This window comes from Hyaena hyaena, unplaced genomic scaffold, assembly GCF_003009895.1.
Source record: "Hyaena hyaena isolate Hyena2069 unplaced genomic scaffold, ASM300989v1 scaffold_13, whole genome shotgun sequence".
NCBI classification, from domain to species: Eukaryota; Metazoa; Chordata; class Mammalia; order Carnivora; family Hyaenidae; genus Hyaena; species Hyaena hyaena.
The window spans coordinates 6410229-6435069 of record NW_024080645.1 but is presented as its reverse complement, the minus strand read 5'-3'; the positions used below and the strand labels follow the sequence as shown (position 1 = coordinate 6435069).

At 48.4% G+C, this 24841-nt stretch overlaps 1 protein-coding gene across 4 annotated transcripts in view; it reads left to right on the top strand.

Annotated features, from left to right (window-relative positions):
* The first annotated feature begins 8051 nt into the window (after positions 1 to 8051).
* The window catches only part of ZFAND6 (zinc finger AN1-type containing 6), a 71098-nt gene continuing 54308 nt past the window's right edge, over positions 8052 to 24841 (top strand). For 2 of the 4 annotated variants that reach the window (XM_039216621.1, XM_039216606.1), the window contains exon 1: positions 8052 to 8188. The gene's annotated coding sequence lies outside the window, so the exon portion shown is untranslated. Of the gene's footprint in view, positions 8189 to 17218; positions 17298 to 24841 lie in introns of those variants that run through there. The other 2 variants (XM_039216632.1, XM_039216613.1) reach the window with 2 other exon arrangements.

The following is a 24841-nucleotide window of genomic DNA, read 5'->3' as shown; positions in this document are numbered from 1 at the left end:
CCGCTCCCCCCCGCCCCGATACCACCCTGTCTGTGCCCTCCAGACACGTTCTCAGACTGAGACGGGCTAGAAGAAGGGATACTCTGAAAATACAAACCAGAGGAGCCTCGCGGGGGATGGACAGACCAGCGTGGACATCAGTGCGGGACCCGCAGGCAGCAAGGCACCCTCGGCGTGGAGGGGTCTCCCCTCGTAACTTCTGTGCCAGAGAGAGAACAGCAGAACACGCCCCCTGTACGGACTTGGGAGAAGCGGGGAGTATCCCAGTGAAACCACTAGGAAGTAGGTAACTAAGGTCAAGTATTTAAATCAATCAGCAGCTAAAAAAAAGAGTGGAATTAATAAATATAAGATGGTGTATTTTTACTTTTTTTTTTTTACTTTCTAATGTTTTGCAGTATAGATTTTTTTTAAGTTTATTTACTTATTTTGAGAGAGTGAGAATGAGCAGGGGAGGGATGGAGAGAAAGGGAGAGACAGACTACAAAGCAGACTCTGTGCTGTCAGCACAGAGCCTTATGCGGGGCTGGAGCCCACACACTGTGGGATCATGACCTGAGTGGAAATCAAGAGTCAGACGCTTAACGCATCGAGGCATCCCGGTGCCACAAGATGGTGCGTTTTTAAAATGAAAACAAAAGCAGACAATCCTCTGAACTCTAGGAGTGCAGCCTGGTGGTCAGCGTTAGGATGAAGAACAGGGTACGCAGGTGGCTTAGGAGAGTTCTAGGTGCAGAGGGTGGCCAGGACGGCCTGCCTGGATGGGGCGAGTGACACCCCACTCGACTAGACTCAGTGACCCCAAGCCAGGCACGGTGCCGTGAGGGTCCTTGGCGGCTGGGGGGGTGGGGGGTGGGGTCTGTGACCCGCAGGGATCTTACACCCCAGGCGGTGGGACTCAGCGCAGACGGACCACACACATTTGAAAATCTCGATGAAACAGGCCACTTTTTAATTAAAAGAATTATCAAAATTGATGAAACAGAAGCCTGACCAGTGAGTCACGCAGAGACGAGAAAGTTCCCAGGAGCGCCGCTGCCAAGTCTGAGTGCAGAGACTCCGGGCTCCCTGGAGAGAAGGGGAAGCACAGCGCACTCAGGGTTCTCGTGGCCGGGGCGTGGGCGGGCGATGGGCATCCCTGCCCCTTCCTCTCCCAGCAGGTGGAACCTGGGCCCCGGGAAGCGGGGGGAGACATCTGCTGCAGGGGGAGTGCCTGAGCGCCAGCCCCCTCACCGGGCAGGCTGGCTCCTTCCTGTTTGCAGGGGGGAGAGAAGAGAGCGAAGGAACGTAGGTAAGACCAGACGGAGGTGGACATGGCGGGCGGGGAGGAGACTCCTGCTCCTCTGCCTGTTCTCTCCCTTGCAGGGAGGTGTCCTCCGGGTGAGGGCGCAGCCTGGCCGGGTGCAGAAGGAGGCGTGCGCCCCAGGCCGGACGGCACTCAGAACTGACTTGATGGAAGCCAATGGAAGCCAACTTGACAGCACTGATGGCCTGGGCTAGACTGGGAGATAAAGATGAAGAGTAGAAGGTGCAGGAAAAGGTGGGTCCCAGAAAGCCCACTCCCCGTGATTTCAGGGCTACAGATCAAATGAAGGGGTCTTAGCAGTGGTCTTCACAGATGTGTGTGGAAAATACACACATACGTTCAATGGCCACTTCTCATCAACACTATGTAGAAACATAAAAGTCATTTCCTTGGCATCACTTTTTTAAATAAGTATTTATTCCCAATAAATCAGCATTTGTCAGAAATTAGTCTTTGGTGTCAGGTATTGTCAGTATTATTTAATTCGGCCCGACAATTCTGGCTACAAGCAGTTAAGACATAAAAAGGATACAGATTAGAAAGGAAGAGGGAAAATATTATCTTGATTAAAAAAACAAAGCAACAAACTGAAAAATTATTAAAGAGTATTTAAAAAAATTTTTTTAACGTTTATTTTTGAGAGACAGAGACAGAGTGCAAGAGGGGGAAGGGACAGAGAGAGAGAGAGGGAGACACAGAATCCGAAGCAGCTCCAGGCTCTGAGCTGTCAGCACAGAGCCCGACGCAGGGCTCGAACCCACGAACCGTGAGATCATGATCTGAGCCTAAGTCGGACGCTTAACCAACTGGGTCACCCAGGTACCACTATTAAAAAATATTTTAAGAAGATCAGTTAAGTGCTTAGGTATAAAATAAGATATATAGAATTAAGTAGCAATTATATTATCAATGACCTTATTGAAAATATAAGAAAAAAATGACAATTTATCCACAGTATCAACAAAGCGTTATATAACTGAGTGAATCATTAAGGAGAAATACTACAGTTGTGTGCATTTCTCTTTAATATTTCACTCACTAATATAAAATTAAGGAAACAAAATCTGTTGGGAGCCTTTTTTTAAGCCAAATAAAAAATGAACCCCCCTCAGACCTCTTGATGGGCCATCCAAATTCTGGGAAGATAAATGTTCCTCTCCCTGCTCTGCTGAGCCCTTTTAGGCATATGTAATCCAGTTAAACTCCTGGCAGGATTCTTTCTTTTTAAAAAAAATTTTTTTTAATTTATTTTGAGAGGGAGAGAGGAAGGGGGGGAGGGGCAGACAGAGAGGGAGAGAGAGAATCCCAAGCAAGTTCCACGCTGTCAGCACAGAGCCTAACACAGGACTCGAACCCACAAACCGTGAGATCATGACCCGAGCTGAAATCAAGAGTCGGATGCTTAACACAGGCGCCCCTGACAAGGTTATTTCTTGGAAACTGGCAAAATTATTCCAAAGTTAACTTGAAGACATGAACAGATCAGAACTTCGAAAAAAAATTCAGAAGAAAAAGAGCAATAGTCGATGGAAAGACAGAGGCCACCAGACACTAAGCCTTATTCTGGCGGCTGCGGGTTACCTGTCGTGGGGCTTGGACAAAGCCGGACACAGACTCGGTGCAGAAGCAGAGGAAGAGACCGACCACCCGTCGTGCACAAGACACGAGTATATGATAAAGGAGGCTTCAGATAAAGGAGGAAGAGGCCGGAGGAAGGGGAGGGCTGAACAGCCCTCAGGGCCCTTCACTAGCCATTTGCAAACAGATCAGTTTACAACCTTCACTTCATTCCAATATGAAACAAAACCCCAAACTTTAGAAAAATGCGTTTTTGGTCGAGGGAGGAGGCAAGCATATGGGCTGATCAACTGCAGCCTGGAGAGGGTAAGGGCCCCTGCAGATGGAGGGACAGAGCGTGAGAAAACACGTGAGGGGGGAGCCCTAACTAAGCCTCAAGGAGTCCAGAAGGCCTTTGGCATGCAGCAGGCCTGTGCAGTGGGTTTTGAGGGATGAGTAGGAGCTTGGTAAGGATAGGCGGAGGTACAGACACAAGAGTAAAGTCATAAAAGGGCTGGAAACTGGATGCGTGAAAGTCCGTTCGTGGGCAGAAGCACGCCCTGAGTCAGGGAGCTGCTGGCCCGGGCAAGCTGGACTAGTTCCGGTGGTTCTTCAAGTGCGGTCCGTGGACCCCTGCGGGTCCCTGAAACAGTTTGGGGAGGGGTCTGTGACGTCAAAACAGTTTTTACAGTAATACTAAGTCATGATTTGCCTTTTTCTTATGAGCGTGCGGTCGAGTTTTCCAGAGGCGACATGATGTGTGATACTGCAGCAGAGACGGTGCAGAAACAAACGAGAATCAGGCCGCCTCTGTTAAACATTAACGAGATGTGCACAGGGCGCCTGGGTGGTTGGGCGGCCGACTTCGGCTCAGGTCATGAGCTCACGGTTTGTGGGTTCGAGCCCCGCGTCGGGCTCTGTGCTGACAGCTCCGAGCCTGGAGGCTGCTTTGGATTCTGTGTCTCCCTCTCTCTCTGCCCCTCACCCACTCTCTCTCTCTCTCTCTCAAAAATAAATAAACATTAAAAAAAGTTAAAGAAATGTACACAAATGTAACGTGGTGTCATTCTTCTTACGGACACATATTCTGGAAAATATAGCTAATTTCCATTTGAAATTTATTTTTGTTTTTATGTTTTTAGAAAGAGAGAAAGAGTATGTGAGCGAGAAAGAGGCAGAGGGAGAGAGAGAGAATCTCAAGCAGGCTCCACGCCCAGCCTGGAGCCCAATGTGGGGCTCAATCCCATGACCTTGGATCATGACCTGAGCTGAAACCAAGAGTCAGGCAGTCAACCGACTGTGTTACCCGGGTGCCCCAAACATGTTTTTCTTAACATCTAAAAGGGTTGTTCTTACTATTTTTTAAATAAACTAATATTTATTTTTAAAATATCTTATTTTTAATTTCTAATACAGTAAATATTTATAGATGTAGCCAACATATAAAAGTTCTTTGGTCCTCAATAATTTTTTTAAATATTTATTTTTGAGAGAGAAGCAGAGGGGCGGGGCAGGGGCAGAGAGTCCCAAGCCGGCTCCATGGTCAGCACAGAGCCCGACTCGGGGCTCATTCCCATGACCCTGAGATCATGACCTGAGCTGAAGTCAAGTGTTGGACACTCGACTGGGCCTCCCAGGCGCCCCGTGGTGCTCAATAATTGCTGAGTGTGCGAGGGTCCTGGGACTAAAACATCTCAGAACCTTTGGCTTAGACTGATGCAAAGTCAGGAGGAGGGACACTGGTCCTGACACGGTCTCTGAGAAGGTTCCAGGGGCACGTTCCCCTCCCCCCCACCGCCCAGAGCCTCAGATTCTGGTCTGGCCCTGGCAGGGCCCCCCCCCCCCCCCCCCAGGTGACAGGAGGTGGGCCCTTAGGCAGCGCCAACAGGAAGGCTGCTGCTGAATTAACAAGGCCACAAAGTCTTTGCAAGTTCCCTGCTTTAAAGAGAAGGATCTATCTCCCTGCCCTTGAATCTGGGTGGGTCTTGGGACCTTCCCGTACGGGCGGGCGGAGTACAGCAGCACATTCAGTGGTCAAGGCCAGCGGCCTGAGCAGCCTCAGAATCTGAGAAAGAGTATGTCGTCGTTCTCGGGGACGGTCCTTACAGAGCCACAGACCTTCCGTAGAGGCGGGGACCAATCAGGTAGACTCACATGCATGTGTATTTCAACTCCCACAAACACGGCCAGGGCTCTCAATTCACCTTCAGTGACATCCGGGGCTGCCGGTTCTCTGTGGGGGGCCGCCCTGGGCACCTGGGGTGTCTCTGGGTGACAGCTGCCCCCCGCCCCAGGCGTAACCACCGAAAACGTCTCCAGCCAGTGCCAGATGGCCCCTGGGGAACAGCATCACCCCTGGCTCAGAACCCCTGGTGCAGGCGAAGTTGTTGAGAGAATAAAAGTCACCTGAGGGCTTACGAGACCCAGACGCGTAGGCTCACGCCCCGGAGATTCCGATTCACGGTGTCGGGGTCACGGCCCTGCAGCCTGAGCGTGTTAAATGCTGCGGGCACTCTTACTGGACGAGCTTGAGGCCTGTGCCAGGAGGATGTGGAGCCCACAGAGGACGGACCTGCTCAATTTGTGTTTCAGGGGGATCCTTCTGGAAGCAGCTGGAGAGCCCCCCAGGTGGGGCCGAGAAGAGAGGATGGGATGGGCGGCTCCTGCTTACGCTCAGGTGAGAAATAATAAGGGGGTTACAGGGCAGTGGGGGGTACACTTCAGAAACATTTCTAAGGTAGGATCAGTCAAATCTGTGGCTAATGTGAGGTTGGGGAGAGAAGCACTTATAAAAGGAGAAGGCAAAATTAAAAGCTTTTATGCTTCAAATGATACCATCAAGCAAGTGAAAAGACCCACCACGAATGAGAGAAAATATTTGCCAATTACATATCCGATAAGGCACTCGTGTTCAGAGTACGTAAAGAACTCTTACATCCCCAAAATAAAAGACAAAGAACCCGATTTCAACATGAGCAAAGGATCTGGATAGACATGTCTCCACGGAGGATCCACATGTGGCCACTAAGCACGTGAAAAGACCCCCAACATCACTGGCCTCAGGGAAACGCAATCACAGCCACCAGACCCTGTCCTCACTGGGGCGGGCCGTAACCTGGAAGACAGACGGGAAGCCGTGTGGTCAAGGCTGTGCAGAAACTGGGCCCCTCACTCCCTGCCCCTGCGAATGTGACACAGCGCATCCCTTCCGGAAAACAGGCTACCACTCCCTCAAGTGGCCCAGTGATCCCAGGGGTAGGTACGCCTGCGTCCCCAGTGCTCAAGGCCGCAGCCTCCCTCCCAGCTCACCTGCCTCGAGGCCGGTGCTCCCATTGCTCTCAGTCTGGAATGTTCTTCACCCGGTTATTCATAGGTCTCCCCCCTCACAATTCTGTTCAGACCCCACCTATGCTGACGACCGTGCTTAACACTGCCACCTGCCCCTCTGTGTTTTCTTCCGTCTCTACCTCTTCCCATCTTTTTTTGTTTCTAATGTTTTCATTTATTTTTGAGAGACAGAGCACGAGCAGGGGATTTGCAGGGAGAGAGGGAGACAGAATCTGAGGCAGGCTCTGAGCTGTCGGCACAGAGCCCGACGTGGGGCTCGAACTCGTGAACTGTGAGATCACGACCTGGGTGGACCCTTAACCAACCGAGCCACCCAGGAGCCCCGAACCATCTTCTAACAACACGGAAACGTACCGTGTGTTTTACTTGTATCTCCTCTATTAGAAAGAAAAATTGGTGAAGGCAAAACAAAGAAAAATCTTTGTTCCGTTCACGGATCTTTCCCAAACTAATTGAGACCCAGGGAGGTTATGGGAACTGCTCAACGTCACTGAGCCAAAAATGTGTCTGAGCGGGTTTTTGGACCTTCTTCACCTCGCTCTGAAGCATCGGTCACCCCACAGCACATCACCCTGTTCTCCAACTCCGAACTGTATCTTCCAGCCTCTTTAGGAGAGCAGGCAAACGCTGCTTTGGGATCCCAGCATGGCCAGGCCCTATGCAGAGTGCAAAGCCAATGCAGGCCACCTCCTCCTTGAAGCCTTTCCGGCGGGCATCTTAATGGTTAACCGCGTCTTATCCCCAAGACCTGCTGCAAGAGACCTAACCTTTACACTGCCAGCCCCGCCAACATTTTTCTCCACAAAGTGAGACCCCACTGGGAGGAAGACAGCGAGGTACTCACTTCAAGCTTACATTGTAAACAGCACCAAAAAGCTCAGTCGTTAAGATACTAGGATTCTGATATTGTTTTTTTTTTAATTTTTTAATTTATTTCTGAGAGAGAGAGAAACAGTGTGAACAGGGGAGGGTCAGAGAGAGAAGGAGACACAGAATCGGAAGCAGGTTCCAGGCTGTGAGCTGTCAGCACAGAGCCTGACGCAGGGCTCGAACCCACAAACCATGAGGTCATGACCTGAGCCGAAGTCGGACGCTTAACCGACTGAGCCACCCAGGCGTCCCAAATATTGTATTTTTGAACATCCACAGTAATGCAAAAAATTCACGGAGAATAAAACATCAGATCTGAAAACAGACCGGACCCTCCCTCAAGGTGGGGCTGAAGGCCTTGGGGCCGCGGCCTGGGACTCAGGCTGGGGCAGCCCAGGCGCCCGGGGGGAGGGCTGGGGCGCTGCGGGGGCCGCCCGCGCCGCTCCGCGGGGCGGGGTCTCAGAGGGGTCGCGGGCAAGTGCGTGGGCCCCCGCGTGCACGCGCGCCGAGCCGCCCCCGCTTCGGCACGCCGGCGCCCCCAGACCTCAGGCCGTGCGCTGGCGGGGCGGAGGGCACGCGGCCGCACGGGGGGCCGCCCCGCGTCACCTCGTGCACAGCTGGCAGAGAGGGCACACGCGTCCCGGCGCCGCGGGAGGGGCAGGAGCTCGCCACGCCCCTCGAGGGGGGCGGAGGGGCCGGCCGGCCCCGCCCCCTCCCCGCCCCAACCTGCGGCGCGCCGGCCGCCCCCGAGCCAAGTTCGGAAGCGCGGGCGGGGGAGCGGCTCCGCGCGGGGCGCCGGCCAATCGCCGCGCGCTGCGGGCCCGGCTCCGCCCCCCGCGCGCCAGGCCCCGCCCGGCCGGTAATAATTAGGCGGCGGGCGGGGCGTCGCGTCAGCGCCGGGCGCCGGCCAATCGCGGAGCTCCGGCCCGCGGCCGCGTCACAGGCCGAACAACCAAACAGAAAAGTTTAATAAACAGCGGACGGAGGGCCGGCGGCGGCGGCGGCGGAGCCGGGGCGAGCAGGGCTTCGGCGGCCTCACCTGTCCCCACTCTCCGGCGGCGACCGGCGGCGGCGGGCAGCGCGGCAGGCGGGAAAGGCCGCCGCCAGGTGAGCGGCGGGGCGGGGGCCGGGGGTCGGGGGCCGGGGGCGCCGGGCCGGGCCGCTCCCTTCCCCCACCGGCTGAGGCGCGGCTGAGGCGCGGCCGCGGCTCTCCAGAGCGGGAGGGCGGAAGCGAGGGCGGGGGGCGGGCCGGGGGCTGAGCCTGCGGACCCCCGACCAGGTACCGAGCAGTTGGGGAGCGGGGGTCCCGGGGGCGCGGGCGTCCACCTGCTGCGGCCCCGGGGCCGGGGGCGGGGGTCCCGCCTGTCACGACGCGGCCCCGGGGCGGGGGTCCCGAGCGCGCCTCCCCCGCAGCGGCGTGTCGGTGGCGTGCAGGGGGCCGGGCAGGGGCGCGGTGTGCCGGTCGTGTGACACCCCCGGGGGCGCCGGGGTCGGCGGGGGGCGGGGGGGGCGGTTAGTGACCGCAGGGCCGCGATCCGCACTTGGGGGGGGGGAAGCGCTCCGTTCCTGCAAAATGGGCACAGCTGACTTTACCACACCGGCTGCCTCTCCGCTTCTTTCCGTCGGCGTTTTGCGATAGAGTGAGGGGTGCCGGGGCGCCGGCCGCCAGTGCGGGGGTGCAGGGGCTGTCGCGGGGGCCCCGGTGACCGGCCCCCGGGCGTGCGGCCGCCCCAGCTGCTCGCAGGCGCCCGGTCCCGCGTGGACGCCCCTTCGCACAGCGGTTAACGCTCGGCAGAGCCGTCTTCTGAGAAGCGGGGGAAAAAGTACGGAAAGACTCCGTTCAGAGAAGAAACTTCTGGACTCGTCGCTCCCAAACCGAAAACCGGAACCGAACTTGGATCTGCCCCCGAGTCTCTTATCTGCTCTGCCCTCCCCCCTGCGGCATCAGTCCGGTCCGCTCGGTGTTTATCACCCAGCTTCTCCGCCTCCCGCAGGTGTGTGCTCTAGCAGCCGGTCGTCCACGCTGCTTTTTTTTTCTTTTTAATTTTTTAATGTTTATTTTTGAGAGACAGAGCGACAGAGCACAGGTGGGGGAGGGGCGGAGAGAGAGGGAGACACAGAATCCAAAGCAGCTCCAGGTTCCGAGCTGTCAGCACAGAGCCAGACGCGGGGCTCGAACCCCCCGAACCGTGACGTCAAGCCCTGAGCCGAAGTCGGATGCTCAACCCACTGATCCCCCCAGGCGCCCAGGTTACTTTTGTGTTAAGCTTGACCGTCCATCGTGTCTTCACTGTAATGTGTCCGTGTCCCGTATTACCGGCACTGGAACGTGGTTTTCACTGTGCTGGGCTGTCAGCAGCCACACTCTCAGGAGCATTTCCTGTTTTCCGGCTCCTGGTGCCCGAGCCCGAGGGCGTCTCTGGGGTGAACGGGCGCGTTAGGGGGTGCAGGGAGTCAGGGGGAAGGCAGGTGTATTTTACCCGTAGATTCGTAGCCCCGGTGATCGGCCAGCACTTTGTGGACGCGTGCGGGAGAAACCCAGCTTGCAGGACCGCTTCCCTCGGAACCGCAGGGCGGGAAGCCAGGCTCGGCTGCCCTTTCGGTGCAAAAGTAAATGGGTAGGAAACCACTTGGCTGCGGGGCAGTAAAGCGCCCTGGGCCTCCCCGCCCCGCGTGACCTCCGCGGGTTTGCGCAGCCTTCCCTCCCCAGCAGCTCCTGTAGGACAGAGCCGTCCTGACTCTCCCCCCCAGCCCCGCGGACTTGGGCCAAGGGGAGCCCCTGTCGGATGGTAGAGGCTTCCTCCACGGGAAGAGGTTGCGGCCCCGGCTCTTCCGTGGGGTCGCAAAGAGTATCCTGTGCGAAGTCTTAGGAGGAGGATGTATGCCGGGTGTGAGGATGAGTTCACCACACATTTATGTTCTTTGTGGTTCCGTAGCCCCAGTGCTGCGGGTGCCCCAGGGTGTGCTTCCAGAGCCGGGTGCTGGCCACGCGCTCCCCGAGTTAGCGAGCCGTTCCTGCCGGGGAACCATGAGTGCGGGATGGCTTCCCGTGACTTGTCTTCAAGGACGCGGTACTGGTGGCTTGTTGACCAGCAGGTGCAGCTTGAGGACAGCATGGTGCGCTTTTTTGGCAGGGTGTTTTATGTGTCCTCCTTAAAAGCTTTAAAAAAGCCTCACTTTTGTATTTAGGACAAAGTGTCTTCCCCCCCCCCCCCAAACTTTCAGAAGAAATAGAAAGTTACAAAGAATAGATAACTGTTGTTACCATTTGGGCCGGTGCACCCCCAGCCAGCCTTTCTGCTTGTGGATCCTCAGAACAGGTGAGAGTTTAGTTGTAAGGCGCACTGGGCTGCCCCCACCTTCACGGCCTACCCCAAAGGTGGTCTGTCTCCGCACCTCTCCTGTGCACAAGGTGACACCGTAGTCATCTGCGTGGCATCCGTGCCCCAGTGCTCGCTGTCCTGGAGTCTGGGCGCTACTCCTGTGGACAGCAGTGATTTACGTGTGCACGTCAGAGGCTCACCGCCCTCCGGTGACTTTCAGTACACGACAGAAAGTTGAAATGTGTGGCACCTTTACCCTAGAGCACTAATGTCCCGTGGGAATATGACGGGAGCCACATAAGTAATACATTTCCTGATAGCCACGTTAAAAAAGGAGAGAAACAGGTCAGATGTAATTTGCTTAACCCACAATATTATGATTTCAATAAGTGATCAACATAAGAAGTCGTAGATGAGATATTTTACTTAACTTTTTTTTAAGATTGTCTTCAAAATCCAATGCATATTTTCAACGTGAAATGCAGTTGGGACTTGTTTCGGGCGCTGAGCCACGCACAGCTGTGGGGACGGTGCTGCCCGAGCACGCACAGCTGTGGGGACGGTGCTGCCCGAGAAGGCCGGCCGTGTCCCCGAGTCCCACACCGCCGCCGCTGCCCTTATCTGTTCCGACTGGCTGAGCGCCCCGAGTCGCTGGCTTCACAATTGTTGCAGATCCCTTTGCCACACACTCCCTCCTCTTTCTGCTCAAATGTCACTCCTCCAGCGATGTCCTCGGGCCACAGCCCCTGCCCACTGGGCTGCTCAGCTCCGTGAGCCTGTCATCTGATGTGGTTGGTTTGGTTCTGGTCTTTGACTTCACGCGTAGCAACAGGGTTCTGTGAGGGCCCACGCCATGCCATCTTCTCCTCCTGTGGTTGTCACCTGCCACGTTACTGTGTGCTGAAGACCCTGTTACGAGCTACGTCTTTCTACATCTTTCTTTAGGATTTTATCCATCTTAATATTACTGAATCAAAGCATGTGAACATTTTTTTGTATTTTTATAAATATTGCCAAATCTTACTTTAAACATTTAACTAGCATTGTAATATACAGTTGGCCAAATTAGTGTAAAGTTTACCAAAAATATGAGAGAATGCATGTCTTCTCCACATCTTCACCAACACTTGATGATTTTCTTTCGTGCCTTCTCTTTTCATAGATTTGTGATGTACTTCTTAGCTTAATTATGATGACGAGCGGAGTGGTGGGTATTATATCTCCTGATTTGTCTTCTACTCATTTGGGGTGGTGGTTTATCTTTGCGATGCCTTTTTATTCTTTCACAGATTTAGGATGCAGTGTTTTGTCACACATATTTTCCCTGGCTCTTCATTTCCCTTTTATTTGCTTACGGTATTTTTTTTTTTTACCTTGAGTTTTTACCTTTTAAGAAGTTTATGTTAATACTTTCTTTTTATGGCTTCTACTTTACTTTCATACTTAATGGATTCTCCTGCCCAGATAACTGTTTTCTTCTAGTCCTTATATGGTTTCATTTTCACATCTACCTCTTTCTGTTCACCTGGGACTTGTTTTGACATAATACGTGAAGTGAAATAACTTCTCTTATTTTCCCTCAAGAATTACTCAGTTGTCTTGCCCTAATAACAAAAATCTTTTCCTTGTTGCCTTGAAATAAAGCTACTTTTATCATATACTGAAAGCATATATATACTTGGTTCTTTTTAGCTTCTATTTAATATTAAGTTTTGATTCTAGTGCACATTGTTTTAGTAATTGGGTGTAATAATGTGTTTTCATTTTGTTGCTGTAAGTCTCCCTCCTGTTTCCTCCCCCAATATTTAGCTGTTGCTTTGTTCCTGAGATTTTTAGTTGATTCCTTAGGGTCTTCACTTTTTGGGGGGTTTTGAGTTTTTAAATTAAAAACATAAACTGTATTTCTATACTTAATGTTTTATGTTTTATAATAAAATTCAGTGCTATTAAATTCTCCTTTGAGTATAGCTTTAGCTATGGTCTTTATGTCGTGACACATAACACATGTAAATATTTACTTACCAGTCCTCCCTGCAGGTGCTCCCTGCTGGCCTGGGGGCGGGGTGCATGGCACTGAGGCCGCCGCCGCCAACGGTCTCCGGGCCTCCGCTTTCACGGAGCTCACGGTCTCCGGTCATCGGTAAAGCTAGGTTATCAACAAACCAACGAATCAAGAATTTCTGGAGTCCGACCGGTACTGGGCAGGAAAGAAATTCGGTGTGCTGCTAGAGATTGGAAGGGGTGATTGGATGCCCTGAGAATGTGTCTGTGAGGATGTAACCTTTAAGCTTCACGTGGTACCAAGGTTTGTTTGGGGAGTTTTCTTTAGCTTCCCGAGTTTTCCAGAACAGTAAAATAATAATAAAAATAATAATAGTAATAATAATTATTATTATTATAATAATAATGGCAATACACTGAATTTCTTTTGCAAAATTTTTTAGTCGGAATTGCCTCGTAAATAGTTTTGAGCCCGAAGCCTGTCCCATGGGGAATTTGGAACTGTGACTCGGACTTCTAAGATCCGAAAGAGCTGGAGGAGGCTTCCGAGCACAGGGAGCCCCTGGCACCGGGAGGGCCCGACCCGAGGTCAGCGTGACTGCAGCCCACTGGGCGGGCGGGGGACCGCGGGGACCGCCTGGGGGACTTGCGTTGTGTCCTGGACGGACTGCTCCCGCTCGGCCTTGCTGGCCTGTCTGCATCCTGGGACCCGGGCCGGTGTCGTCCCAGGACGTTAGCGGGTCTCCCGCTTGCTGCCCTCCTCCGTTGTCTGTCCTGTGTTTTCAGGTTCCCTCCGCTCGAGGCCTTCCGTAGGCCCTGCCTTTTTGCTTAGCCGCCAGTTCCTTGAAGGCTCCTTCCTTGGAGCTGCCAAGTGAGCTGTAGCCCTTCCGTTGGCTGTATTTACTCGTTCCCTATCGGACGTTTCCTCTGCAAACATTTGTAATAACTGCAATTCATTAAGTGGGTGTGATTCGTTTTATTTAGTGTCTGTTGGGGGATTTGTGTCATTTAGTGTCTGTTTCTTCCGCCAGAGCTGTTATTTCCGATCTGGTAGATAGCCACTTGTGGTTATTTTAATCAATTAAAATAAGTAACAGCAAACATTCAGTTCCTCAGTCACTCTTGTAACACACCAGGTGCGGTGGCCGTACGTGGCTGGTGGCTCTTGTGTTGGACAGCAGAGCCAAGTTTAAGTGGCTACTGGCTGTTAATATGGCAAGTCTGGGTTGGTCTGTAAGTATGAAATATGAACTTGCTTTGTAGTACAAAAAAAAGACAACTTCAGTTTTAAAAATGACTGCTTATCAAAGTGATGCCATTTTATATGGTTTGTGTTAAGGCGCATATGGGACTACAATTGAACTATTTTGATGTTTTAATGTGGCGCCTAGAAAGCCGAAATCGCTGTGGTTCCCGTGACATCCCTGTTGGACAGCAGAGGTCAGACTCTGGACCCTGAGCCTCCAGGGGAGGGACAGTTCCACGAGGCGTCCACAGCAGCTCGTGGTGCCCAGCACGTAGTAGGTGTTCAGAATGTTTGATGAGTTAATAAGCTTTGTATTGACTTTGAACATTACTTTATAATCGTCTGAGGATGTTACCTGCTCACCTTGTGCTTTTCACAATTGCTAGTTGTCTGCGAGTAGGATTTTTAAAATTTTCCCATGACTATTGTGAAAAGCAGCTTTTCTTCTGACAGCTGTATAAAAGTTAATCTTAGTCATTAGTGTGGATCATTTATCTCTTTGTCTTTATTTTTTTTTCTAGCTTAGGCTGCTAAGGAGAGAGGGAACCTACAAGTCAGCCAGTCTGTTTTCCATCATTTTCTGTGTCTGGCAGTTTCCTTCAGTCATCTGGGGTATGTTCTTTGGCACGTGAAGAGTTGCAGCTATTCAATCTTGAGAGTCAAGTACCACGTGACTGCTCTTGCCTTTATTTAAACCTTGGTCCTGACATTGTGATCCCTGTTTCTTTTTGTTTTACATTTATGGGTGACCTTGTTTATCCCATTAGATTTAAAACAAAGCAATGTATTGTCTTCTAGAAAGATATCTCAGCTTGTTTTGTGCTTTCCTATCCACTTGTCTCCTTAAGGTTCCCTCTGTGTTTAGTACTTTGATGAATGGCCCTTACTATACCCCCCCTTCCCTCCCCCCCCCACCCCCGCTGCCCTCGCTCACCTTGCCTTGTGTTCCCTCCATGAACAGAAGGCACGTCAGGAGTTGCAAACTCAGATGCACGCCCCACTTTTGTAAGCAGTGTGTACTTGTCAGGGAAATATTTTTTTTAGCAATTTTTTTTTCTCTGTTAGATAGTGGTTTTGAGACGATGTCTTAGGTGGCCCGGTCATGCTCTGAGAATGTCAAGCTGGTCCTTTCATCAGCTACAGCATAAGCCTGCCTGTTGGTGTCCAGGGACCACGCCAAGGATTACTTTCTGTTGTATGAAGAGCAGTTTGAGCTATTCTCAGCCCCTTAAGACCCTAAGAAAGCGCTCCCCCTGTGTGCCCTGTACCAGCCAGAGGTTAATCTGGGCGCTGCTGCTTTAGGGTCTTGTTAAAGCGAGGTGGGACCTGGTGGTTCTGGTTGCTTACCTCTCACTCTGTTGTCAGAGTTGGTAGGTTTGGGGAGGCTTCTGAGCTTCTCCCCCACCAGGAGTACACAGTGTGCCCTTTGGGTACTCCGTGTTCAAAGTGGTCTTGTCACGTGCGATGAGGGAAGCCTCTTGTTCCTGGGAAGCAGTATTGTCTTCAGATAACCTCTGTCGTGGTATTGCTTTCCTTTGATTTAATTTTGCTGTTTTCTTCTGCTACTGGTTGAGAAATGGAGCAAAATCCCCGTAGTTTTAACGTGTATTTTTAACTTCACAGTCACCACGAAGTTCTTCCAAGTAGGCCCTAGAGATCTTTGAACAATCTGACATAACCAACTCCATATCTCTTTATTGGTTATAGATCGGGAGGGGCCCAAGTGTGTCTATTTTATACAAATTATCTCTGAAGTGAAAAATTGATGTCAGAGCAAAGATTTTTTGGTTTCTGTAACTGTGTACTGATTTTATGCTTGCCGCATTTTAAGATTTAAATGTTTGCCGTCTCTTTCTATAACCCTGTCAAATTTTGGCCATCTAAAATGTTTCCAAGTTTCATGCTGTAACTCGATTTATGTCCCCTTTCTGTTATTTGCTCCTGTACCTCATCTGCTTCCAGTGTTCTTTTGCAAGAATGTCCACACAGTGGGAAGAAAACCTGAACTTGACTTGTGAAGTACTGGGCATTCAAAGCGGTGAATCCTTGCAAAGGATCTTGGGACTAGGCCTCTGTGAATTGGCTCTTTCAATTTGTCCACTTAAAAGGCATCATAGATGATGCAGCTGTTTGGACTTCTTCAGGGTGTTCCTCCATATTCATGTCTTGTTGCAGTTATGTGCATTTTCAGTTTCGTACAGACTTCTCTTTGTGTTCAAAACAAGGTCGTTGGCTTTGTGTTGTGGTAATGTATGGATTTTCTTTGAGGAATAATGCTTGCAAGATTCTGAACTTTGAAAACTGTACATTTAATTTAAAAAATTGTTATGTAAACTTATTGGAAGTATTTTTAAGAAGAAACCACTTTAATTTGCTTCACTGTTTTTGGCTTTTTTCATAAATCTGCTACAATTTTTGGTAGAGGTGAAAATTACACTTTACTGAACAAGTTGAGTGGTATTCAGTCAGGTAAGGATTAATGACAGTAATATTTGATGGGCCAAGCTACTAAAACATTAGCAGTTCTAATTTAAATATAGTGAAATATAGCACTCTTAGCAATGTATAAAGTCACAGTAGGTCTTTTTGAAAAATCCGAGTGCTTCTATAGCCTGTTGGTAGAGCCTGGAGGTAACATTTAATGTGACTTGGTGTTTTCAGAGGCGTATACACCTTAGGGTGCCCTTGCCCCCTTGAGTTAACTAATGCTCAAGGTGGGTGCAGAATCGCGTCTGCTTTTTTAAAAAAGGGAACTGTAATTTTAAATATAAGGCAACTTAAGTCTTCCCAAACTTTGCACAGGGATGTGTCATTCGAGCAGGTTGCCTTTCCCCTTTGTGGATGTCAGCTGGTGGTGGCCCCGCGGTGGCCATGAAATAGTATTTCTGCTTCCGTGTTTCCTTCCTTTTAGGTAGATACATCAGGGTTTGATGTCACCAAAATGTTTACTTTGTTGTGATGCTGAGAATGTGTATCCGTGAATTTGGTAACTTAGAGCTATTTTGCGTTTAGGATTTTAGTGCCATATATTTTCCAATTTTACATGCCTTAAATCAGGGTATTTTAAGTCTTAGAGAAAATACTATTTTCTTTTTAGCAGAATTTTGCAGTGGATTTTCTGTTGCCACTTTAAAAATTTCAGACAAAATGAGAATTCTACTGAAAAAGGAGTCTGTCTTATAAATCATAACTTTACCTTCATGGCTCTGTAGAAATACACCATGATTTAGGCTAAAAGCATTGTGTTTAAACAGATAGTCGCTAAACTGCAAATTAAAGCTCCTTCTGTCAGATGTTCGCTGCTGTTACTTGGCGTATTTATTTTTTGCCTAGACAAAAGAGTAAGCAAACAGGATGTGATGGGAAAACTGAAACACTACCTCCTGTTTCTTTAAGAAACCAGCTTATCAGGGGGTTTTGGTGCGCGCAGCCGAACCTGCTAGCGAGGAAAAGTTCTTTAGGATAATGGATGTGGGCCACAGCCAATCACAGCGCCGGGCCCGGCCGGGGGGGCGGGGCGGCCTGGCCTCGGCCAGTAGCGGCGCAGAGGGCGGGGCTCGCGGCCCAGGCTTGGCTGCGGCGGAGCACAGCTTCCAGTGAAGTTAATCTGAGGGGAAGCAAACAGAAAATTGTGCAGGTTTTGTGGGTAGGATTTCTGTTCCGATCTTTTAATAATCCTTTATTTTACGCTCTTGCTCCTGTACGCTGCTGTGTATGCTAGGTTTTGTCACTGTGGCCGTTTTCCGACGCAAACCGAACATTAAAATCAAGCAGGGAAGCAGAACAAAAGGGCTGTTTGCACAGGAAATAGGTGTTGAGAGAATCAAACTTGACTTTGTTTTACCATGATGTTTAGTTCAGAAATTGTCACTGCGATCGTGGGTCAGAGTCCTCTCCGGCCACAGGCTTCGCTGGGGCTGGACGTGTGAGCAGTCGGCTGTCGGTTTTAGGAGTGACATCTTGAGGTCTGCGGCGGGTCATTTTCCGTAAACTTGGGTGCTGGTGCCGGAGAGGCACCTGCGGTGGGCGCACCTTTCTGGTTTCGCAGGGACTCAAGTGCCACCTTCTGAGTCCCCTTTTTCACTCCCAGACCCGCCCCCCCCCCCAAACTTCAGTGCAGTTTAAGTTTGGCAGTTTAGAATGCTTGGAATCTTGTTTTCTAGGAGCTCATTGAGTGCACTCTGTAGAACAAGGGGAAACTGCTTTCTCCTCCATTCAAACTTCCTTTCTTTCAGGGTAGAGGTAAGAGGCACTCTTTTGAAACAGGAAATGGGTAGATTTAGAGTTTTAAAAGCTATAGGTAGGCTATCGAAACTTTTTAAAAAGTATCTGTGAACCTATGGACACTTTTTTACTTGTGAAATAATTATAGTACGCTTCAGTACCAGAGTATTTTCTTGACCTTTTTGCTCTTTGATCTCCTAGAAATCAGGGTGTAAAAGTCCATTTGAATCATAGGCGGAGGGCCCGCCCAGCTTTTCAGCCAGTATGATTGCATTTGCTGTGCTACACCCTCAGTCCAGGCAAAGCGATTTAATTAGGGCTGCTCTAGTCTATCGTTGCTTAAACAATATTATAATAATAATGATAAAATCAGGAGAAGTCACCCACAATACCTATAGGAAGATGGTTGTGTGGTACTGTTATTTTTTTTCTTCTGTATCTTGCCAAGTTCTTGTGTTTTTCCCATAATTGCAAATTAGTGCAGTTTTATATTTTTTCACTAAACTGTATCATTTGTTAAAATTGTTTTAATTTTATCATTCTTTTAGGTTAGTAAGACCTTAATTTACCTTTTGCCTGTATTATATTTAGATTGTTCCTAATTTTTCACCATTTTAAATAGTATTGTGTTAAATAGACTTCTGTTTGTACATTTAAAAAGATTTTCTTTTCCCCCCCCCAAGATTATTTTTCTTTTGGAAAAGTCCCCAGTGGGCTCACCTGGGTCAAAGGACATGAACACTCCGTGGCCAAATTGCTTTTCACAAAGGTGATGCCGGTGTATATTGCCACGAGCAGGATGTGCTTCAGTATTTCTCTCATGGGAGATGCCCCTTAAGTGCTCTGTTAGAGTGCACCTCTGAAGCTCTCTGGTTTGCTGACTCGTTTCTGCCTAAACTAATAACTTACTTTAATCCCATTATCCAAGATGTAGATGAATCTAAATCCATTTTCTGGACATTAAAATGAGCTGAAGAAAAGTGGGAACATTTTTACCTGCATAAGTGAACAATTACATCTTTGTTGGGTGTTTTACTTACATGGTCTCGCCGTCATGTAAGGACCCTGCCCGCTGCTGCGGCTGGTGCTGCTGCTGAGGCCGGGTTTTGTAGGAGGCGCTTCTGGGAAGCACGCCACAGAGGGAATGTTCTCCCGCAGGAGCCATACACGGAGGGATGTTTTTGAGAGGGGCTGCGGAGGGTCCCACACCCCTGCCTCCAGACGGGTGCGGGTGGCCTTTGTCATTGCCCTTGTCACCTGCTCTTGTGACCCCTGGTCACCTCTGGGTTTTCAGTAGGTTGGAGAAACAGAGTTAGTTTGTGTAGATCTGCATTTTAAAATGGCATATGAGCACCTTTCTGGTATCTCCGAGCTTTTCAGTTGGCCGGGAGGACGGTGTGCGCACAGTTCCAGGCCCCTGTTCTGTCGGGGGGGGGGGGGGGCTCTTTGTTTGCCACTAAGAGCTGATCTTGTGCTCTGTTCAGGGGGGAGGCTGTAACTGCTCAGGTTATGAACTTGCTAAGTGATGTTCTAGGACAAACTTAAAAAGTTGTTTTAAAGCAAAATTCAAGACAATTAAAAATACTGATTTGATAGTCGCCTAATGGATAAGGCATTGGCCTCCTAAAAATACTGATTTGATTAATAAATGAGAGCCAAGCTCTGGCTCCCCGATGCAACAACAGCAGTTGACCATGCAGACTCCCCAACAGTCTAGTTCAGCTGCAGTTTAAATAATGTAACTTATTTTCTGTGGGTTTTTAGTTCAGCGGCTAGTAGCATGGTCTCTCCATCTTCCGGATCTAGTCTGATGTTGCTTTGTTGGTCATTGTGTGTGTTTGGGCGGAGCGAGCCTTTTTTAATGTGTATTTTGTTTGTTACGGGTAAAGGGTTTTGAGTTTTCCAGACACTCGTGTTTCCTAACGTTTAGTAAAAGGGAAAAACTTAAGTCATCAGTTTTAATTAGTGAAAGAATTGCAGTGAAACACATTTTTCTGTGCATTTAAACTTTGTGCAGGTGTCAGGATTTATACACATAAATACTTCATGAGCAGAACCATTGTTTGGGCCTCACTTGAATATTTTAAAATTTGTGTTAGTGCTTAAATATTTTGATCATGGATATTGTCTTCTGTCTGAATTTGAGTAAATGTACTTTTTTCAGTCTTGCTAGATCTTGTTGCTGCTAGGTAGAGATGAAGATACTTGTCAAAGTAATGATTACAGATTTAGTCGTGGATTACATTTGAATGGGGACCCCAGGCAGAGGCTTGCCCACTCCTCTAGTTCCCCAGAAACAAACACTGGAGCTTACAGAGGTGATCATCTGTACCCCTCTCTCTGCAGTGTCTACTGTACTGGGCTCTGCTGGACAGAACCAGGGAGGAACAGCCTTATAGTATGTTGGTTTCATTCACAGGGAGAAGGGAGAAGAAAGCTCTTTAAATGAGCTAATGTTGAGACAAGATAAGAATGGTAATACCTCTGTCTTATTCCTTAATGATTGGGAAAAAAGTGATCTAGAGGAGTTATTAACTACATTCAAATTCAAAGCTTCTGTTGTTAGTCTCCATTCAGGGGGAATGCAGTGATTTTTCCCCTGCTGACTTAAGGATTGTAATAGGCAGTGAGTTGGTAAAACTTGAAATCTGGAACCAGTGGCTTCCTGTTTACAAGGTCTCTCTTTTCGGTGGGACAGGGGACTTGACAGTTTTGCAGTGTTTTGTTTTATTTTTTAATTTCTTTTTAAACATTTATTCATTTTTCAGAGTGAGTCAGGAAGGGCAGAGACAGGGAGACACAGAATCTGAAGCAGGCTCCAGCACAGTAGAATCTGTGCTGACGGCTCACAGCCTGACTCAGGACTTGAACTCACGAACCGTAGATCATGACCTGAGCCAAAGTCCCAGGCTCAACTGACTGAGCCACCCAGGCGCCCTAGATGTTTTAGGAAGTAACTTTTTCTTGATAATTTTGTAGGAAGTGTTTATTAACTGATGTATCTGTGAACTTGTTTGACTAAATCTGATTTTTTGTGTTTGGATGTCATTAGAAAAAATGAACTTGAAACTTTGTGGTAAAAGGGAGCAGATCCATTTATCTTCTTTATACTTTTTATATTTTCTCCCCAATATAAGCACTTTCCTCCCCTATCAGTGGATTTTTGTTGAGTATGTATTTAATTTCTCAGTAAAGTTTAGCACTGTTAACTTTTTCCTTCTTGAAACTCTTCCCACGAGTTTACTGAATTGCCTGAGCTTCTTTTTGTGATCTCTGTCCTTTGCAAATGTTTCTTCTTTATAACCATTAAATATTAAAATTTAATAGGATTCTGACCTTAACAGTCTTCTCTGGCGGTACTTCTTGGGTGACCCCCAGGACCATAGCTTCAATTAACTGCCTGTACGTAGTAATGGTCCCAGGGTCTGTATCTTAAATCCAGATTTCTTAGTTGCACTTGAAACCAGAATCCATTGTTCACAAATGTGTCTTCCGTACCTAGATGAAACCCAGCAAGGCTACATTTTAACTGCTTTCTGCTTTTTGTAGCTCCCCCAGTAGTATCTTAAAACCTTCTCTTCCCTCCTGTCCCAGAAAATGGGTGGTATGCAAAAGCTGGGTTTTGGGGGTGCCTGGGTGACTCCATCGGTAGGTGTCCGACTTCATCTGTCATGATCTCACAGTTCATGGGTTCGAGCCCCGTGTCGGGCTCTGTGCTGACAGCCCGCTCAGGAGCCTGGAGCCTGTTTCGGATTCTGTGTCTCCCTCTCTCTCTGACCCTCCCCTGCTCACACTCTCTCTCTCTGTCTCTCAAAAATAAATAAAACATTAAAAAAAAAAAAGCTGGGTTTTGTTCTGACTCTTCCTTCTCCACCCCCAGTGAGCCTCAACTTCCTGTCAATTTTATGTATTTGTTTATTCTTAAAGTTTTACTTCTAAGTAATCTCTACACCCATCATGGGGCTTGAACTCAGGACCTTGAAATCAAGAGTGCAGGTTCTGTGGAGCCAGCCAGGTGCCCCTCCTATCAATTTGAAATCCTTGAATTTCAATCCACCCACTCCTTTTTCTTGCCTGTCTTTGCTCAGGCCCCACCCAGACGTGTCATTCACCTCGCTAAGACTGTCTCTTCCCTAATCTTCACCAGTTCCGCCTCTGCTGTCCATTCCTCCCTGTGTTCTCTGCTCAGAACTCTTCAGTGGTGCTTGTTGCCCTTTGAACTTTGAACTACCTCGGGTGAATAATAATACAGTGGACTCTGTGCTAAGATTCTCTGAGGTCGTCCCCAGACAGCTTGGAGAGGTGGCGTTACCACATTTAGCATGGAGACATTTGGGAAAGGCTGGCTGATTTGTCCAAGGCTGGCTTAGCTGGTGGGCAGCTAGCACACTTTGAACTCCTGTTTGCCAGGCCAAAGTCTGTTCTCTTAACCCCGCAGCCTTCCCGAGCCTTCCCGAGCTGCCTCTGCTCCTCTCCCCTCTTCTTTCCCACCGACTTCAGTTCCTGCTCTAACCAGCAGCTTGGGGCCCCCTCCAGGGCGTCTCAAAACTTGTTGCCTCAGTCTAAAAGTGCTTTAAGAGTTTTCAAAAAACTGTTTTTGACCTTTTTTTTTTAAACTTCAAAAAAGATGATATTTAAGCATCCCTAGAATATAGGATGAAAGAATGAGGTATAGGAAACAGGTAGTTTTCCAAAAGTAGTTGGTTTTGAATTTCAAAGCTGTTGAGTTCCTTACATTTAATAAAAGCTGGAGCCCAAGCTATGTAAGAGGAAGAAGAGGCCAAGTGCAAAAGCACTTTATCAGAGCTGCTCAAAATGCGAACAACCTCCTTAAATAGTTATTAACTAGGCCTTGTTGTGTTCACTTCTGCAACCTGGTGAAAGAAGCTTCTATTTGTTAACACAAGTCAGATAAGCTCCTGCCTGGTAGGTTTTACATCTGATGTTACATCATCAAAAAAGTTAAATACTGCAGCTGATTTTACCTAGAAAGAAAATTGAGGTAAACTGAGACATAGTTGATTTGGAATCCTTTTCAAATATTTCACTTCATTTCTCTTTATCTCTCTCTACTGCACCCCTCCAACATATAGTAAGGCAAAAGGACCTTTATTCGCTTTTTAAAAAGCACCTTTTCATCTTTAGCTTTGAAAGTAACCTCCTGTTGAAAGAAAAAGGTCAAATGGATAGAACTTTAGAAATAGAGGTAAATATTCTGTTTCTGAAGGGCTTGAATCTATAACTGTACTTGAGAGTTGATATATTTATAAACTTTTAATTAAAATTCACAGTTGTCCATTATAAAGCAAGTTTTTGTGGGCTATTTTGTATTGTTTTTACCGTTAAGGTATTTTAGAGGCAGGACATTTCATACTACTCTCAGAAGTTTTAATTTGCCATATTTTATTATCGAAAATAATCTTTTGCTGTTTACTTAAATAATAAACATGGATGCTAATAGTTTACTTACTAGATTTTAAGTGTTATATATTATAATGATTAAATAATGGATAATTTGAAAAGAATATATAACTTGGTTTTAAAGAATAGAATACACAACAGTTTTTCTTAATTTTTTAGGTAATTGCCTAAAATGTATAATGCATATATTTTTTAATTTTTTTAACATTTCATTTTTAAGAGACAGAGAAAGACACAGCATGAGCAGGGGAGGGGCAGAAAGAGAGGGAGACACAGAACTGGAAGCAGGCTCCAGGCTCCGAGATGTCAGCACAGAGCCTGATATGGGGCTCGAACTCACGACTCATGAGATCATGACCCGAACTGCTGAAGTCAGACACTTCACCAACTGAGCCCCCCAGATGCCCCTGATGTATCTTTTTTCTCAGTGAATACCAAATCTCAGTCGCTATACACATTTATAAAATAGAATCGTTTTGAGTGGGAAAAATTATTCTTGACCGATTCTTTAATTGTCTAAAATAATAGCTTCAATAAGCAAATTCTTGTCGAGCTGTGTATACTGAGCCTAGTCAGGTGGTCTTACCAGGAAAGAGAGGGGGCGAGAGAGAATCCCAAGCAGGCTGTTAGCACAGAGCCCGATTTGGGGCTTGAACTCAGGAACAGTGAGATCACAACCTGAGCTGAAACCAAGAGTCTAGTGTTTAACCGACTGAGCCCCGTCCCCCCCTTTTTTTTGGATTTTGAATGTAGAGCAAAAGCTTCCTTCTCTAATGGAAAAAGGGACAGCCCTGAGTTGGTGATGTGGAGAGGAGTAGACTCTCAGATGGCGTCCACCGAAGGTTGCCTGGCTCAGTGGGTATCATTTCCCGCGTGTCCAGCGAGCTCCATCTCCTGGGCTTCTCGAAGTGGCGAAGAGGCGGGACGGCACCCTGGCTGTGGGGGATGGTGCTGCTGAGCCGTGGTCAGGTGTCGAGGGGCTCTGTGCAGAGAAGTGGTGACCATGGCATTCAGGGAGGAGTAGTAAAAATCACATCTCTTATGGAGCAGCTTATCGGACACATTCGGTTTTTTTTAAAGAGCTATTTTTTTAATGATTATTTATTTATTTTGAGAGAGAGAGAGAGCAGGGGAGGAGCAGAGAAAGAAGGAGAGAGAGAATCCCAAGCAGATTCCTCACTGTCAGGGACTGAGCCTGACACGGGGCTTGATCTATGAACTGTGAGGTCATGACTTGAGACGATATCAAGAGTCAGAAGCTTAGCTGACTGAGCCACCCAGGTGCCCCAGAAGATTTAATATTTTTAGAAGAGTTTTTGGTTCCCAGCAAAATTAAGAGGATGATACAGAAATTTCTTATATACCCCCTGTGTCCTCACATATGCATGTAACCCCCCCGCCCCCACCAGTATCTCCCCAGAGCGGTACATTTATTGCACTCGATAGTCTGGGGTGACATGTAGTAACCACCCAGAATCCATCAGGCCTCAGTGTTGGTAGCCTACGTTCTGGAGGTTTGGGGAGACGGGTGATGAGAGGGGTGCA